The following is a 14994-nucleotide window of genomic DNA, read 5'->3' as shown; positions in this document are numbered from 1 at the left end:
AGTTACACCTTTAGGGATGTGGTTTGGTTAGAGTTAGGATGAGAATGTGATTAGGTTGTTAGGATTATAAATTTGGTAAATAATAGGATTGTGGTCATTGTTATTTGAGTTACGCCTTTAGGGTTGTGGTTTGGTTAGAGTTAGGAATATGTTTTTGGTAATTCTTAGGATTTCAGTTAATATTGGTGTTCAGGTCAAAGTTGTGATTAACATTAGCGTCAATACGTGTATTATTAGTATAAACTATAGCATTAGATACATCAATGCCGAAAGTAACAAGTTCACAAGAAGAACATTTCACAATACGAACAACAAACTAAAATGTGAATCATTCACATAAGTCCAACAATCTTTGTCATTAGCGAGAGGGCCTTGCCCAAATTTACGGAATGGGGCTCTTGGCCATGGGGGCTTGGTACCACCTGCCCTGCCTCCATATGCACTCATGCTTTTAATGTGTCTTCATGTGCAGGGTCCTTGTGCTTGTCAGTGTTCAGTGACAAACCGTAATGGAAACGCCGTGATTGCTTTTGAAAGCTTTTGGGCTCTGTCCGCCCTCTGCCCGCAATCACGCGAGTGCCGGGAGCTCGCTCCATTTTTCTTTGAAAATAAAATTGAACAACGTATCCCGGGGTTCCATACATTAAAGCACAAAGCGAAAGAACACTGCCCACTGAAATGGCTTTTAATAGGAAGCTAAAAAAAATCATGGCTGCATTAAAATATTTGTACGTCTTAAATGAAATCTCTATTGTGGCATGTAAATGTGTAGCAGTTTCCAACTTACATAGTTAAATAAACTGCAGATAAAGGTGCATTAAATCCGCTATGGGGCACTTTTATTTTAGTGTAAAGGAAAAAATATTGTACTATTTGTAATAGTATTGGACTGTATTCAACATCGAGACATGATGATGCAGGGAGAACGGTAATAATGTATCCCCCCGGAAAGCTTCACTGAGTCGCAATACTTTTTTTTGTAGGATCTTTGATTTGGAATTGTTTTCTATTTACACATTAATAAGTGGTTGGCACGTGGGATGAAACTGAAATACCTGGAGAGAAAAAAAACACGAGGCCTTAACACTCAAAGCTCTTAACAGATAAATGCAATAATCATTTGCCATATTATCATCTACTGACCACCCCCGCGAAAGTCTATACAACACCTGATATTCCCACGTGGTTTGCCATCCAAGTAATAGCCAGGCTCAATTCTCATCATTGGAAGAGACATGGGGCTCAATCTATTTAATTGCCTAAGTCTGGTAAAACATGTTTCATCTCTATATTTCACTGATTAAATCCCAACTGTGATTGCAAGATACATGCGAACAACAGAGATGTTTTGTGATTCTTTTTAACTCCGAACAATTATTACTTCAAGGCAACGCACAAATTCAGCCGAAGTTGGAATGCTGCCATCATATTTGGAGTGAAGCACCCAGTCTACTTGATATAATAATGTTGAGTGATGATCCAGCACTTATTGATTCACTCCAATCAGTCGCTCACTGCCAGTCAGTAGCCTCATCGATATCATATCGCTTGTACATTGGATGCTGTTGCTGAGTAATCAATCTACCCAACTGTTGTTGTCTCATCCGCACTGCGTTCAACCCCGACGATGAATCTGAACACTTTTACTTCTGCTTCTTCCTTCGCACTGCTCCACTTTGGAATCTCCCTTCGATCGTAAATGTTCTCGAGTTCGTATCACCTTGCTTAATCCAAGAAACATTCATTCGTATCTCTTGCACCTTCAAAATGTCTTTGCTGCTGGAAACTTGGCATTTTATAGGTTTGGGGCTTGTGGTCAGCAACTGGAATTTAGATTAAAATACAAATTCATCATTAGCTAACATTAATGGATTTGCGAGACATCCTATCAAGGGCATGTCTTGCATAAACTCCAGTGTGCTCCCTTTATTCGTGCAGCCGAGTGGTGCTTCAACCTCTAATCTAAAACTACAGCTGGGCCCCAACTAAGGTGTAGAATGAATTGCAGTCATTGCCGGTCAGGCTGACGCCACCAAGCTCTGCACTTGAAAACTTGCAATTTGATCTCAGTGGGAAACTTGGGGGTTGACTCAAGAACACACTTGTGTTGTCTCGGTGGCCGACACAGGCGTTGTGAACCCACTTTACTACTCAGCTACTGCCCACACATCTTGGGCCAGACCAGAGGTGGATCTAGAAACTTCCAAAGGTGATGGGGGAGGTGTCCCGGGGCTGTATACAATGTTGAAGGTTGTTAAACAGGGCCCTACAACACATTTCTGCGGAGGGAGCTGGTAGGAACGTTGGGTTGGCCAGGGTGAACGGCGGCGTGGTGTATTCCGCAAATATGCCCGACTGTGAGGCCGGGCACAAGCCGGCGTGAGTAGGTTAAACGTTGAGTTTTATAAGGGCACCACGGGGTGACCAGCCCCTCCCCACCCAGCCCCACCCCCCACCCAGCCCCTCCCCACCCAGCCCCTCCTCACCCTCCCCTCCCCACCCAGCCCCTCTCTCCCCACCCAGCCCCTCCCTGCACGACGGACACAACAGTCCCCTGTGGGTTGGTGTAACCAGGAGGTTCCTACCAGTATTAATATATATCTAGAAAAACATGCATTGGATTTTGCATTGTGAATATTGTATCAATAAAATACCAATTTACAGGGTCTCAAAAGGTTGGGGGGGGGAATCATCCCCTTTCCCCATGGATCCTCCACTGGGCCACACGCATCTTAATAATCAGCTGTGATAATCATCAGCTGTGATAATCATCAGCTGTAAGTAAAGACGGTTACTGCATCGCGCGCTTTCAGATGCGCTTCCGTGGCCGTCTGGAACGCCCTTTCGATATTAGGAAGCCACTGGAGCTATGCAGTGGCTTCCTAATATATTTTTTGTGTTTAGTTTGTTGTCCTTCCCCCGCATCTCCGATTAGCATGGTTGGCTACGTATGGTGCAAAAGAAGTTCAACATACAAAAACATTGGAGACTGACAGATTTTCTTCAAAAACATTGCACAACGGAGAACATTCACCAACACGTGAACTGAGCCCCCTTTTGCACATCACTCGTACAAGTGATACTGACAAATTGGTGGACACGTGACCAGTCTAACAAAGGATGGGCCACGCGATGCGGAGTTCAGGTCACTCCATACAAAAAGGGGCTTACAAAGACTGACCGTGCCCCGCGGCCCATATAGTTTCGTGCGTATAGTGCAAGTATACCTTTATGTAAATATACAGGAATATCTTAACAGTTTGTTTCCTACAAAAGCTGCTCAATTGTGGCGGCAATGAGAGATGAAAGCGCCACCTGAGACGCTGATTATACGGAGAGACAACCACCCCCCTCCAAAAACCCGAGCTTTAAGACCGCGGCGATTTTCTTTAAATCACGAGCCCGTGTGGGAATTGATCGCATTTATACGGCACGCTAAGAGGCCACCACACAGCACGTGTGTATATGCGTGCGTGCGTGCGTGTACACGGACGGTGCCTTTGTCGTGTCCCGGTTTAAGTGCAACGCCGCACTGCGAGCTACTGTGTTGCAAGGGACGCGCACATGCGGCTTGGTCCATTAGGGGCTGCATTACACAAATATGACGCATGCGGTTGTTGTCAGAAAATTGCCGTTGTTCTGTGATAAGTACCCTTAAATTGGGCTGCGATATGAGGTGGCTGCTGGAGGAAAGAGACCCTGGGAAATGACTATGATTGCGGCACGGCGGTTTTATGATTTAGAGTGCTATTCAGGACTTTAGAGACTGGCGACTGCAGATATGGATACTATTGCTTGATGGATTATTGGATGGGGTAGTGGGTGGATTGGTGGATGGATGTATGGAAGGATGTATGCCTTTGTCATTGCGTGGATACGTGGGTGGAAGGGTGGACGGGTGGATGGACATAAGCGTGGATTAATGTGTAGATGCATGGATTTGAAGATGCGTGCATAGATGGGTGGATGGTAGGTTGCAGGAACTGGTGGATGTATAGAGAGATGGATAGATAGACACAATCATGGATTAATACGTGGATGGATGGGTCGATGTATGGATGGCGATGAAGGTACGTGCATCCATGTGTAGATGGATGGACAGGTGAGTGGATGGATGCAGATAAAAGTCTGTAAAATCTTGACTGAAAATTTTCGTGACTGCAGGAATTCATATTCTTTGGGTCTTTCGGTAAAGTCACGTAGATAGGTTCAAAGAAAAAAAAACTACGACGTTTCGATCGCAACACCAGCGGTCGTGCGTGCGTGTGGGGGACGACCGCTTGTGTTGAGATCGAAACGTTGTCGTTTTTTTGTTATTTTGTTATTTATCTACGTGACTTTACCGAAAGACCCCAAAAATATAAAAGTCTGTAATTAGATACATGGGTACAAAGTTTGTCATGGTCTCATCGGATTGCATTCACTAATATGAACTAATTGATGCATCGTAAATAATTAAGAAAATACTTTTCATATGGTCCAGAAGATGACACCATAAAACATTAAAAGTAAAATAAAAGCTTCATTTCTAAGCAAAAATGCAGCATTCAGAAACGCTCCCATTCTTTGTCTTTCAATAAATCCTTCGTAAGAAACAAATCATGTAAATCACGCGAGTGGACCACGTTGCCCCGTGACGCTCTCCGGCACGCGGCTTGACATCCCGGCACCGACAACAGCCGTAGCGATCGCGCCAGGCGCGCGTCCGTCGGCCACGACGAGACCACGGGGAGAGGAGGGGGGGAGAGGGCCCGGCTCTGGCCGGGGAAGGGCGCGCCTCGGACGGCGGGGTCAGGGAACGCTGGGGAGGTCTTCTGAGCAACCCCCCTCTGTTCTAGATTTGAAGCTTTCGTGACTGCAAGGATTCATATTCTTAGGTTTTTTCGGTAAAGTCACGTAGGTAAAAATGTTTTTATTTTACTTTAATTAATTACAAAATTTTTACCTACGTGACTTTACCGAAAAAACCTAAGAATATGAACCCCCTCTGTTCGCTTTACGCTGTCGCGCCAATTGTGAAATTGAACGTCAAGAGCTCGGGACGAAGTCTGCAAAGGTGATCGAGGTAGAAAACAGCGAGAAGAGTTTAGCGATATTTCGATTTAAAGCATTCGTGACTGCAGGGATTCATCTTCTGTCTTTCCGACAGACCTGTTCTTCGCCTGAGGACGGCTGCTTGCGTTGTGGTCGAAACGTCGTGAGAATGATTTTATAATGTTTTATTTTTATTATTTTATTATTTCCCTTCTACGTGACTTTACCGAAAGAACTAAGAATATGAATCCCTGCAGTCACGAAAGCTTTAAATCAAAATTTTACCGTGTGGTCTGTTGTGCAAACGAACACTGCAATAACTCCAGTCAGCACGGCTGAATGCAGTGATTTATATGAATAAGTTGCACCTTGCCATCAGAATGCCGATGACACGCAGGGCGTGGTGATGTCACAACACACACAGAACATTTCCCCCATATATATGAGTCAATTGTTTATACATGAGTAAACAATCACTGTAATAGAATAAGATTAGTGCCTATAGTATTGTGTATGGGCAATATGTGCAGGAGCTACATGCCAATGTCGAGGTCTGCCAGCCACGACGGGAGGACTTCAGGAGAGAGTTTCTGTGGTTTTCCTCTTCCTGGTTTCTCCTCCGTTGAAGGCTCACAGACTGCAGGGGTCCATCGTTTGGGTGGGATGGCCACAGTCACATGACTTGTGGCCGTGTCATTAATCTGTCTCGACTTGCTTTTTTATGCCCGTCTAAGGACGGGTGTATATTGCAGCAAATCTGAAATATTCAATAGAAAAATTGTTCAGCTTATTATTATTAATGAGCGGGGGGGGGGGGCATGTGGAGTGACGTCACCCGCTAATAGTTATTGGGGAATTTTGACTTGTACATATGGATGGAAGCCATCCATATATACAGACAGACACAATTTCAACCGAGACGACGGTTATAAACTCAGCAATCATTGTAAAGATGTCATCAACCACTTTGGGTCATGACTTGATTTGTGTTTTCTTGTCAACTTCTACCGTCAGCAGTGTGGATGTGTGTTGCGAGGTGCAATGCCCCCCCCCCCATCTCTCACCCCCCCTCTCCCCCCATCTCTCACCCCCCCTCTCCCCCTATCTCTCACCCCCCTCCCCCTATCTCTACCCCCTTCCTCCCCCTATTGTCTACTCCGACATTGGCACTGGCTGACTGGCTGCCCCGCCCGTGCTGTTTGCGCCGTGCAGCTCTCCTCCTCCTCCCAGCTCTCGTCCCCTGACCACTCACTTTGAAAAGCCTGAGAAGCAGTTGCATTTGGAGGCTTGCCCTCTCTATTCTCTCTGCCTGATGAAGACTGCTTGTGTTGCGCTCGAAACGTCGTGGGTTTTTTGCTTTTATTATTTTAAAATGTTTATTTTTTATTATTTTACATGTTTATTTTAGATCTACGTGTCTTTACCGAAAGAACCAAGAATATGGTTATTGGGGAGGGGTGCGGCATGTGGAGTGACGTCACCCCCTCATGGTTATTGTGGAGGGGTGCAGCATGTGGAGTGACGTCACCCCCTCATGGTTATTGGGGAGGGGTGCGGCATGTGGAGTGACGTCACCCCCTCATGGTTATTGTGGAGGGGTGCAGCATGTGGAGTGACGTCACCCCCTCATGGTTATTGTAGAGGGGTGCAGCATGTGGAGTGACGTCACCCCCTCATGGTTATTGTAGAGGGGTGCCATGTGGAGTGACGTCACCCACTAATGGTTGTTGTGGAGGGGTGCGGCATGTGGAGTGACGTCACCCGCTCATGATTTTTAACGAGGGGAGGGGTGTGGCATGTGGAGTGCGCGACCTTCTTGTGCGTTGGTGTAAATTTCCACGTGGGCATGAATATTAATGAAGGGGAGGGGGCTCTTTTGCGGTGACGTCACACACGGACGTAGCACTGTGCTGCTTAGATTTATTTTTTACCGTCACTTTCTGTAAAGAAACGTCATATTTGAAGCGACTTTGCATAATAACTTATTAAAATCGGCTCGACCTTCCTCTGCGTTCGTGTAAAAATCCACCAACTCATGAATATTAATGAGGGGGGTGGGCCTCATGGGGAGTGACGTCACGCGGGGGGGGGGGCTCATGTGGAGTGACGTCACACGCGGGACGGACAGACATTTTTGGGTGATTATAGTAGGTAATGGGTCCCTGTGAGCCTCGATGTGTTTACTATATGGTCCATAGTTTGGGTCGCACGGCCTTTAGTGTTCCGTTAACGAAGGAGATGTGTGCATCAGCCTGTTTATGAACTGATGTGGTTGATGGTTCCACCTGTGTCTCTGAAGAGAAATTGCAAAGCCAGGAGGTTTGCGATGTTTGGGTAGAACAATACTCTTAGTTCTTTCGGTAAAGCCACGTAGGTAAAACATGAAATTAAAATAATTTTATTTTTATTTTATTTTAATTTTATTTTAAATTTTATGTTTATTTTTATTTTATTTATTTCATTTTTTACCTACGTGACTTTACCGAAAGAACTAGGAGTATAAATCCTTGCAGTCACGAAAGCTTCAAATCTAGAATGGGTAGAACAAGATTAAAAAGGTGGGAAGGTAAAAGTTGCAGCCCTGGGTTTGCTAACGCTACTTCTGGCGGTGAAAGGGCCTTCAATTAGAAGTAGCGCCGCTTTCTCATATTGTGACGAGCAGACGGTCAACTCTGCCCTGTGCAGTATGAGAAAGAAGCAATCTCCTAGACCACTGGTAACACGATGTAACGCGATTTTTGTCCCTGGGTACTAAGTGTTATTTTTTAATTGCTTATGCCTCAAAAGTATAGAAACTGGCTATTATTCCCCACAAACGTTGGTTTTGTATCGCATTGCGATGTGAACTTCAGCAACCCCGAATTACATTTGTGGCCAAGACCAAACAACATCAGTGGTGAGGGACATTTTCATAGGTCCTGGGCTCTCCCTCTACCAACCGTCACTGCCGAGCGTGTTGGGTGATGTTTGGCCAAACGTCCCCCATGACCGACACGGAATGGAGAGGCCAACATTCAGTAGTTGATTTACAAAGGGCTGTAACGGACTGTAGTTTTGCTCATTGCTAATGTATATAATTCATTGTAAATGTATTGCTAATATTCAACGCTATTTAATGTTCACATCGATGACAGTTTTACGATGTTCGTTGTCTTGATCATTTCTTTACACGTTTACCGTATGGCTTGCATGACCCAGATCTCCGTTGAAAACGAGACTTGTTTTTTTTACTTAGCAGGCTGTCTAAACGAGGCGTGTGCGTGTGGTGTCTCAAAGGTGAACGATGTGCAGAGCCAGGAAGCTCGATCACCTCGGGGTAAGAGGCCGCAGAATCTAAATCCTCTAGGCCAGTGTAGATCCCGTGGTGGTCCTGCTCACGTTCCTTCCATTCCGCCTCGTGCCAATGGCCTATTCATTCATCGGATTTCTCCAGCATGAATAAATAAAGATTCTGATTCTGATCTTGCTGCTCAACAGTGGAGGGGAAGTGCGATTTGTGATGTTCATGTCGGAACAAGGGCTAATCCGCACGGAGAGATGGACTTCGGTAATACTGTATCTGCTCCTGAAGTTTCTCCACATTGGGCCTGAAATATCTGACCTAGTTTATTCCAATGCTTCTTCTTCTATGTTGTTCAAGTGTGGATATTTTTGACCTCACTCCAAAAACCACGCTCATGTGGACGCCACGGCAGCTTTTGCCAATTTGGTTATTGCCTGAACACGTTTGTCCAAATTATAAATTGAAAGCTATTAATTGGTCAATTAATTCGGGAGGTGAGTTTGAGCTCGGCAGCGCACATGGCAGTGTGTCGGTATTCCCCCTGTGATGTTGTACTGTGGTAGGTGGGAGTGTGCAGCCCTTGTGATTCTAACAAGCAGTGATGCATTTGTGATTGTGCCCTGCCTGTCAGGGGTGGTCGTGAGTTGCGTGGTTTGATACCGTGAAGAAACAACTCTCGCACTCGGTTAAATGGTATGCATCAGGTTCTTGGGTTCGATACCGACCCTAACGCCTGTATATTTGGAGTTTGCATATTCTCACCGTGGTCGCGTGGATTTTTATCCGGGTCCTCCGGGTTTTCCCTCCGCATTTAGAATCATGCGTTTAGCGTATTTGGCTGCTATAAATGTCCACGTGATAAGCTACTTCGTTGAGAGATCATTTGTGACCAAGTCGCTTCTGGAAAAACAGCTATATAGTTCAGTGGGCCTTACCTGGTAAAATATAAATAGTTGAAATAAATTTCGATTTACAGCTTTCGTGATTGCAGGGATTCATATTATTGGGAAATAATAAAATAATAAAAATAAAACATAATAAAATAAAATTCTCACGACGTTTCGGCCACAACGCAAGCAGCCGTCCTCAGGTGAAGAAACATAGCTGTCGGAAAGACAGCGTCTTAATGAACACTGCTAAGCTTGGCAGCGTATTTTAAGCTGGGTGGGAGGAGGAGAGAGCCTTGACAAAGGAGTTTCCATATCAACAGAGGAATGTAGCATATTGATGACAATTGCAGATATGGGGTTAGTCACTCCTTGCGGAATGTGCCTCGTTGAAATAGTTTAGTTAAATGGCATTTTCCGTGTTAATAACTTGTAGCACGCCGCCGCCGCTTGCTCTCGTCGAGAGAAAGAGACGACGACTCAGACGCGCCAAGAGGAGAGACCACCGACGAGTGGGTAGACAGCAACAGCAGCCACACGGCTGGCCCTACGGTTCGACTCCAGTGGCCGCCCTGGTTAACACTGCGGTGTGTATTTAACCATTAGATTACTACACGCCATCTGCTTCACAGCGGACGGTAAAGATTCCGTGTCGCCATCGTGTGCTGGTGGTCCTCTGTATGTGATAATCGCTCGGAGCAAACTCACACGTGCGAGGGACAAATACTCTGTCCCATATTCTTAGGTTTTTTCGGTAAAGTCACGTAGGTAAAACATAGGTGGAATTCCTCCCCGTAGAGGGCATTAATTCTAGATTTGAAGCTTTCGTGACTGCAAGGAATCATATTCTTAGGTTTTTTCGGTAAAGTCACGTAGGTAAAACATAGGTGGAATTCCTCCCCGTAGAGGGCATTAATTCTAGATTTGAAGCTTTCGTGACTGCAAGGAATCATATTCTCTGTCCCATACATATGGAATAGGTGGAGTTCATGTTTTTTTTTGCTGTACTGCCTTCTGGCAATCCAGGGTATGGCAACATTTGTGTAATCCACCAACCCTCACGGCCTACACATTGATGGATTACAGACCATGTGCAGAGCCGCCACCACCGCCCGTATACGACCGAACGCAAATTTTGAAGCAAGCAATCAGACAGTTTTGGCGAGTTTACGGTTGCAATAGAACAGGCGTGTAATGTGCAACAATACATTATTAGCTTACTTTAATTGTTTACATTACAATGACAGTGTATACGGTTTTAACTTTGTACAAACTTCTGTTCCTCCAAGACGCTCCAATGAAGCGGAACAAGACAGCAGTTTATGTGGCTCTGGATTTGAATATTGATGCCCGATACCCTGAATCATCGAGCAGGGGTGCAATTAGGCATCGAGTCGTCGCCACACACGATGCATAAAAAAACTAAAATAATTATTCTTGAATCAAATTGAAACAGTGAATGGCCCGGAGCTGGAGGGTGAAACCGTTCTACCCCGAGTCATAAAGCCTCAAGGACAAGTTTCTTTCTGTTGAAGCCTCAATGGTGAATTTGTAATAATGTTAACGATACATTACACTTTAAAGCTTTCGTGACTGCAGGGATTCATCTTCTTGGTTATTTCGGTAAAGTCACGTAGAAGGAAAATAATAAAATAATAAAAATGAAACATAATAAAATAATTCTCACGACGTTTCGGCCACAACGCAAGCAGCCGTCTTCAGATGGAGAACAGGTCTGTCTGCCTTCTCGACAGACCTGTTCTCCACCTGAAGATGGATGCTTGCGTTGTGGCCGAAACGTCGTGAGAATTATTTTATTATGTTTTATTATTATTATTTTATGTTTTTCCTTCTACGTGACTTTACCGAAAGAACCAAGAAGATACATTACACATTAATGCGTCCTTATACTTTCAAATACTCGCTCGTAGTGTCATCTATAATCGTGTTACTGTAATGGCGTCATCAGCATCTGATTGCTCCTTTAATTCTCATTCAGAAAGCAAATGACTAATTTCGTTAGAACAGCTTTTTGTGTTTAGTTTGCTATCCTCCCCCCCCACACACCTCCGATTAGCATGGTTGGGTAGGCATGGCGCGAAAGAAATTCAACATACACAGCACATACTCAATAATTGTAAGGTTTTTTTTCACGACTAGATTGCTCTACAAAAATACTATCCAGTCAAAAACGTGCAGGCCAAGTCTTGCTATCAAAATAAATAACAATAAGTGCTCGTATAAATACATTTACGCTGCAAGGCACCACAGGGAGAACTCAGCAATACATTTGCCTGCCCTCATGTGACGTGCAATGTCCTCTCGTGGGGAGGTGATACGTTGTGGCCTAAACATATTGAATATTAATTATAGATTTGAAGCTTTCGTGACTGCAAGGATTCATACTCTTAGTTCTTTCGGTAGATGTGTTGCCTCCGAAACGTCGTGATTTTTATTTAATTTTTATTAATTTTAATTTCATTTTTTACCTACGTGACTTTACCGAAAGAACTAAGAGTAAATATTGAATATGAACTTAACACGCATGTATTCACAGCCAACATGATTTTATATTTAATGATCTCGCCGAATGTGTCTTGCAAGACTTGCTAGAACCCGACACGGCCACAAACACATGAACTTATCACCTGTGCAGGCGTGGTCATTTTCATTTTTTAACGCGACATTTGTAATTGTATCAGCTCACGGCTACGTTGAAGAATACTCCTCACAACCAAGTTTGGTAAAAAAAGAAATGTACGTGAACACGTGACTATTTAACTTGTCAGGAAAATTGTGGTGGCGGAGGGTCTGACGACACATATTTTGGACAGAACGTTACGTGGCCTAACCCACAAATCAGTTATGCATCAAACTTAATTTTGTCATTATTCTTATGAAAACTGGCGTCTCAATGCATATGTTGATAGCTTTCCTTTTTGCCACTGGCTCAGCCAGGCAGCAATATTTGGCCGAGATATCCTTTTAGGTAAACGATCAAGAGATTTGGAGACAGAGCCACACACACTTGTGGATATCGTTACTGGAGTCATAATGCCCTGCAGTGTAAAACGGCAAAAAAGCGACATTCATTTGCAAGTCAATTAGGAGGCACAAGCTTAAAAAAAAACTATTCGCAAAGACCCATCAAACACATGCCACGTTACACTTAAAGCCTCTTATATTGATAATAAGATATAGAGCAATGCAAAGACAAAGATCCCCCTTGTAGCTTTAGCATACTCCTGGGGCACGTGCTGTCAGCGAGCAGCACTTATGAAGACTGGCACGACACACGAGGGGCTAGGTGGCCAGCACCACGCCCGGCCGCCTTTGGCTCCCCAAGTGCTAATATGTACACACCGCACCAGGTGCTCATTTAAGGCTGAGTCGACCCAGGAGAGGTCCAGGGTCGATTCAGATACTCATCACTGGCGTTGGCCGTGGCCGGGAATCAAACTCAATTCGTTGGCTGCTTCGTGGAGTGCTATAACCATTACGTCACCGTTCGATGCAAAAACACAAAGACAAATATACCCCGTGTAGCCTTTAACGGACTGTTCAGGCAAGTGCTGTTAGCGAGCACCTATGAAGGCCGGCACGGCACACGGCGCACACACACGTTGTGTTTTAATGCCAGGGCTGCTGAATCACCTCATGCTGGGCACGCTCACTGCTGGGCCAATCAGCACAAAGGGGATATGGTTCGATTCTGACCAGCTGCCCGATCATTCACCACGTAGACATCTTTCAAAGCGTGCCACACATGCTGCGTGGTGGTGCAATATTCAGATAGAGCAAGCACGCGAGCTGGTTGAGGGAGGGGGGTATTATGAATAAATGCCGGTCGTGAAGATCAAGGGAGAGTGGATGCGATCTAAACAGACGCAAACTCGAGTTACAAACGCAAGTGGAGACAAACAGAAGGGAAGTTAGAGGACGTATTGACTGGCCATGGCATGTGCAGAAGGACAAGGCGATATGGGGTTTTCCTCTTAGTTCTCGCAGACAAATCACGTGAGTTCCTTTCACTTTGGTTCCGTTGCGAGCCAATGCCCTCGTGAGAACATCGCGGTATGGTGCGGCCTGATCGTTCTTGTCGGTCTTGTTCGATGACGAAGAATTTCAGTCGGCAATAAAATGTTCACCCCGCTCTGAGATTCGCGAACAGTCGCTGTCTCACATGGAATGGATTTCTTCTGAATCCGGATGATGTATTCCTATTCAGTCAGTCTGACTGCTCAGTGCCTGTGCACATCCATCATAAATTGGACCGTGGCCCACCATCTGCGTTAACCACGTGATGTCTGCAGAGAGGAACTGGAACTAAAAATGATCACGGGTCGTCAGTTCTTGCATTTTATCTAAAAAAAAAACCGAGTCCTCATGAGGCACGCCCGCAGCTTGATGATGGAGATAACGTTTACACGATAAATAATCCCATGGCAACGGTCAATTCGACGACACAAGTCTATGTCACGCGCGCTCCCGCTGACGCCGTGCTGTGAGGTGTAACATTAATCACGGGAATCTCTTCTTCCCCCCACGAGGACGCTGCTTTGGGACGTTGGGTCAACTTGCCGTCGCGTGCGCGTCGGTCACCGGGGAAGATCGCGCTCGACAGCCAGCACGGATGGGGGCAGCGGGAACGCCCACCTCGGTGCGCTCCCACCGACTACTGCCCCGCGGGCCACCGAGTCTCGCTCGCGTCCTCGGCGACCTTCCCCCGGTGACCGCCGCCAGCGGCACCCGCGCTAGAGGTCGTAGCGCGAGTGGTAGAGCGGCGCACAGCACGACGCGTTCCCGTCGCCCATCCCGTCGGATCTCCCCGCGCCCACCGTCCCCACCGTCCCCGCCGCCGCCGCCGGCGACTGCAGATACGCGGGCGCCGCCAGTCTGGCGGGCAGCCCGGCCTCGGAGAGCGCCAGCTCGGGCCACCCGCCGTGCTGCACCACGGGCGGGTAGCCGTAGCCCTGCGCCGCGCCGCCGGGCGCCACCACCGTCCCCGCCGCCGCCTCCTCGGCGCAGGTGCCGTGCTGCCCCTGCTGCAGCTTGTACGCCTGGTACGACACCTTGGTCGTGGTGGTGATGATGGTCTCGACCGTGGGCTGCGACTGCGGCGGCGGCGGCGGCGGCTTTCCGTCGGGCGCCTGCCGGGGCCTCTCCTGCATGCAGTGGTAGGACAGCGCCGGGTCGTCCGCGTGCCCGAGGCCACCGGACGAGGCAGAGGCCGCCGACGCGGGTCTGGAGGAGGAGGAGGTGGTGACGCGCGCCGAGCGGAGGCAGTCAGGAGCAGCGGCGGCGGCTCCCGCTCGCTCGTAGCCGGCGATGAACGGACGGGAGACGTCGACGCACGAGCGGGGTCCGCCCCTGGCGTAGCCGCCCTGCGTGGGGGGCGGCGCGGGCCCCCCGCCGTGCTGGCCCAGGGTGGCGAGCGGCGATGTCAGCCTGCCGTAGCCGGGGTAGGGCAACTCGTATCCCGCCGGCGTGTGCGACGAGTAGTGCTCGGTGGTGTCCGTGGAGAGGAAAGCTCCTTGGAATGGGAGAGCCGAGGCGCTCGGCTCCCTGCAGAAGCCGTCGTCGGGGCGGTAGAAGGAGGGCGGCATCATCGCGTAGCTCGACGACCCCGGGTATTTGATGAGCTGCGACGGAGACACGTCCGTGATTCTATAACGGTAATCGTAACCTCTCCTGGTGTCACACGTGCCAGCGGGAGCCTGTAATCCAATGCCATCGGTACAAAGGTTATTGCAGTCTTGGCCTCATTCAACAACATTGGGTTATTCCAGC

Source organism: Lampetra fluviatilis, chromosome 2 (genome assembly GCF_964198595.1).
Source record: "Lampetra fluviatilis chromosome 2, kcLamFluv1.1, whole genome shotgun sequence".
Lineage (NCBI taxonomy): Eukaryota > Metazoa > Chordata > Hyperoartia > Petromyzontiformes > Petromyzontidae > Lampetra > Lampetra fluviatilis.
This window is presented reverse-complemented; position numbering follows the sequence as displayed.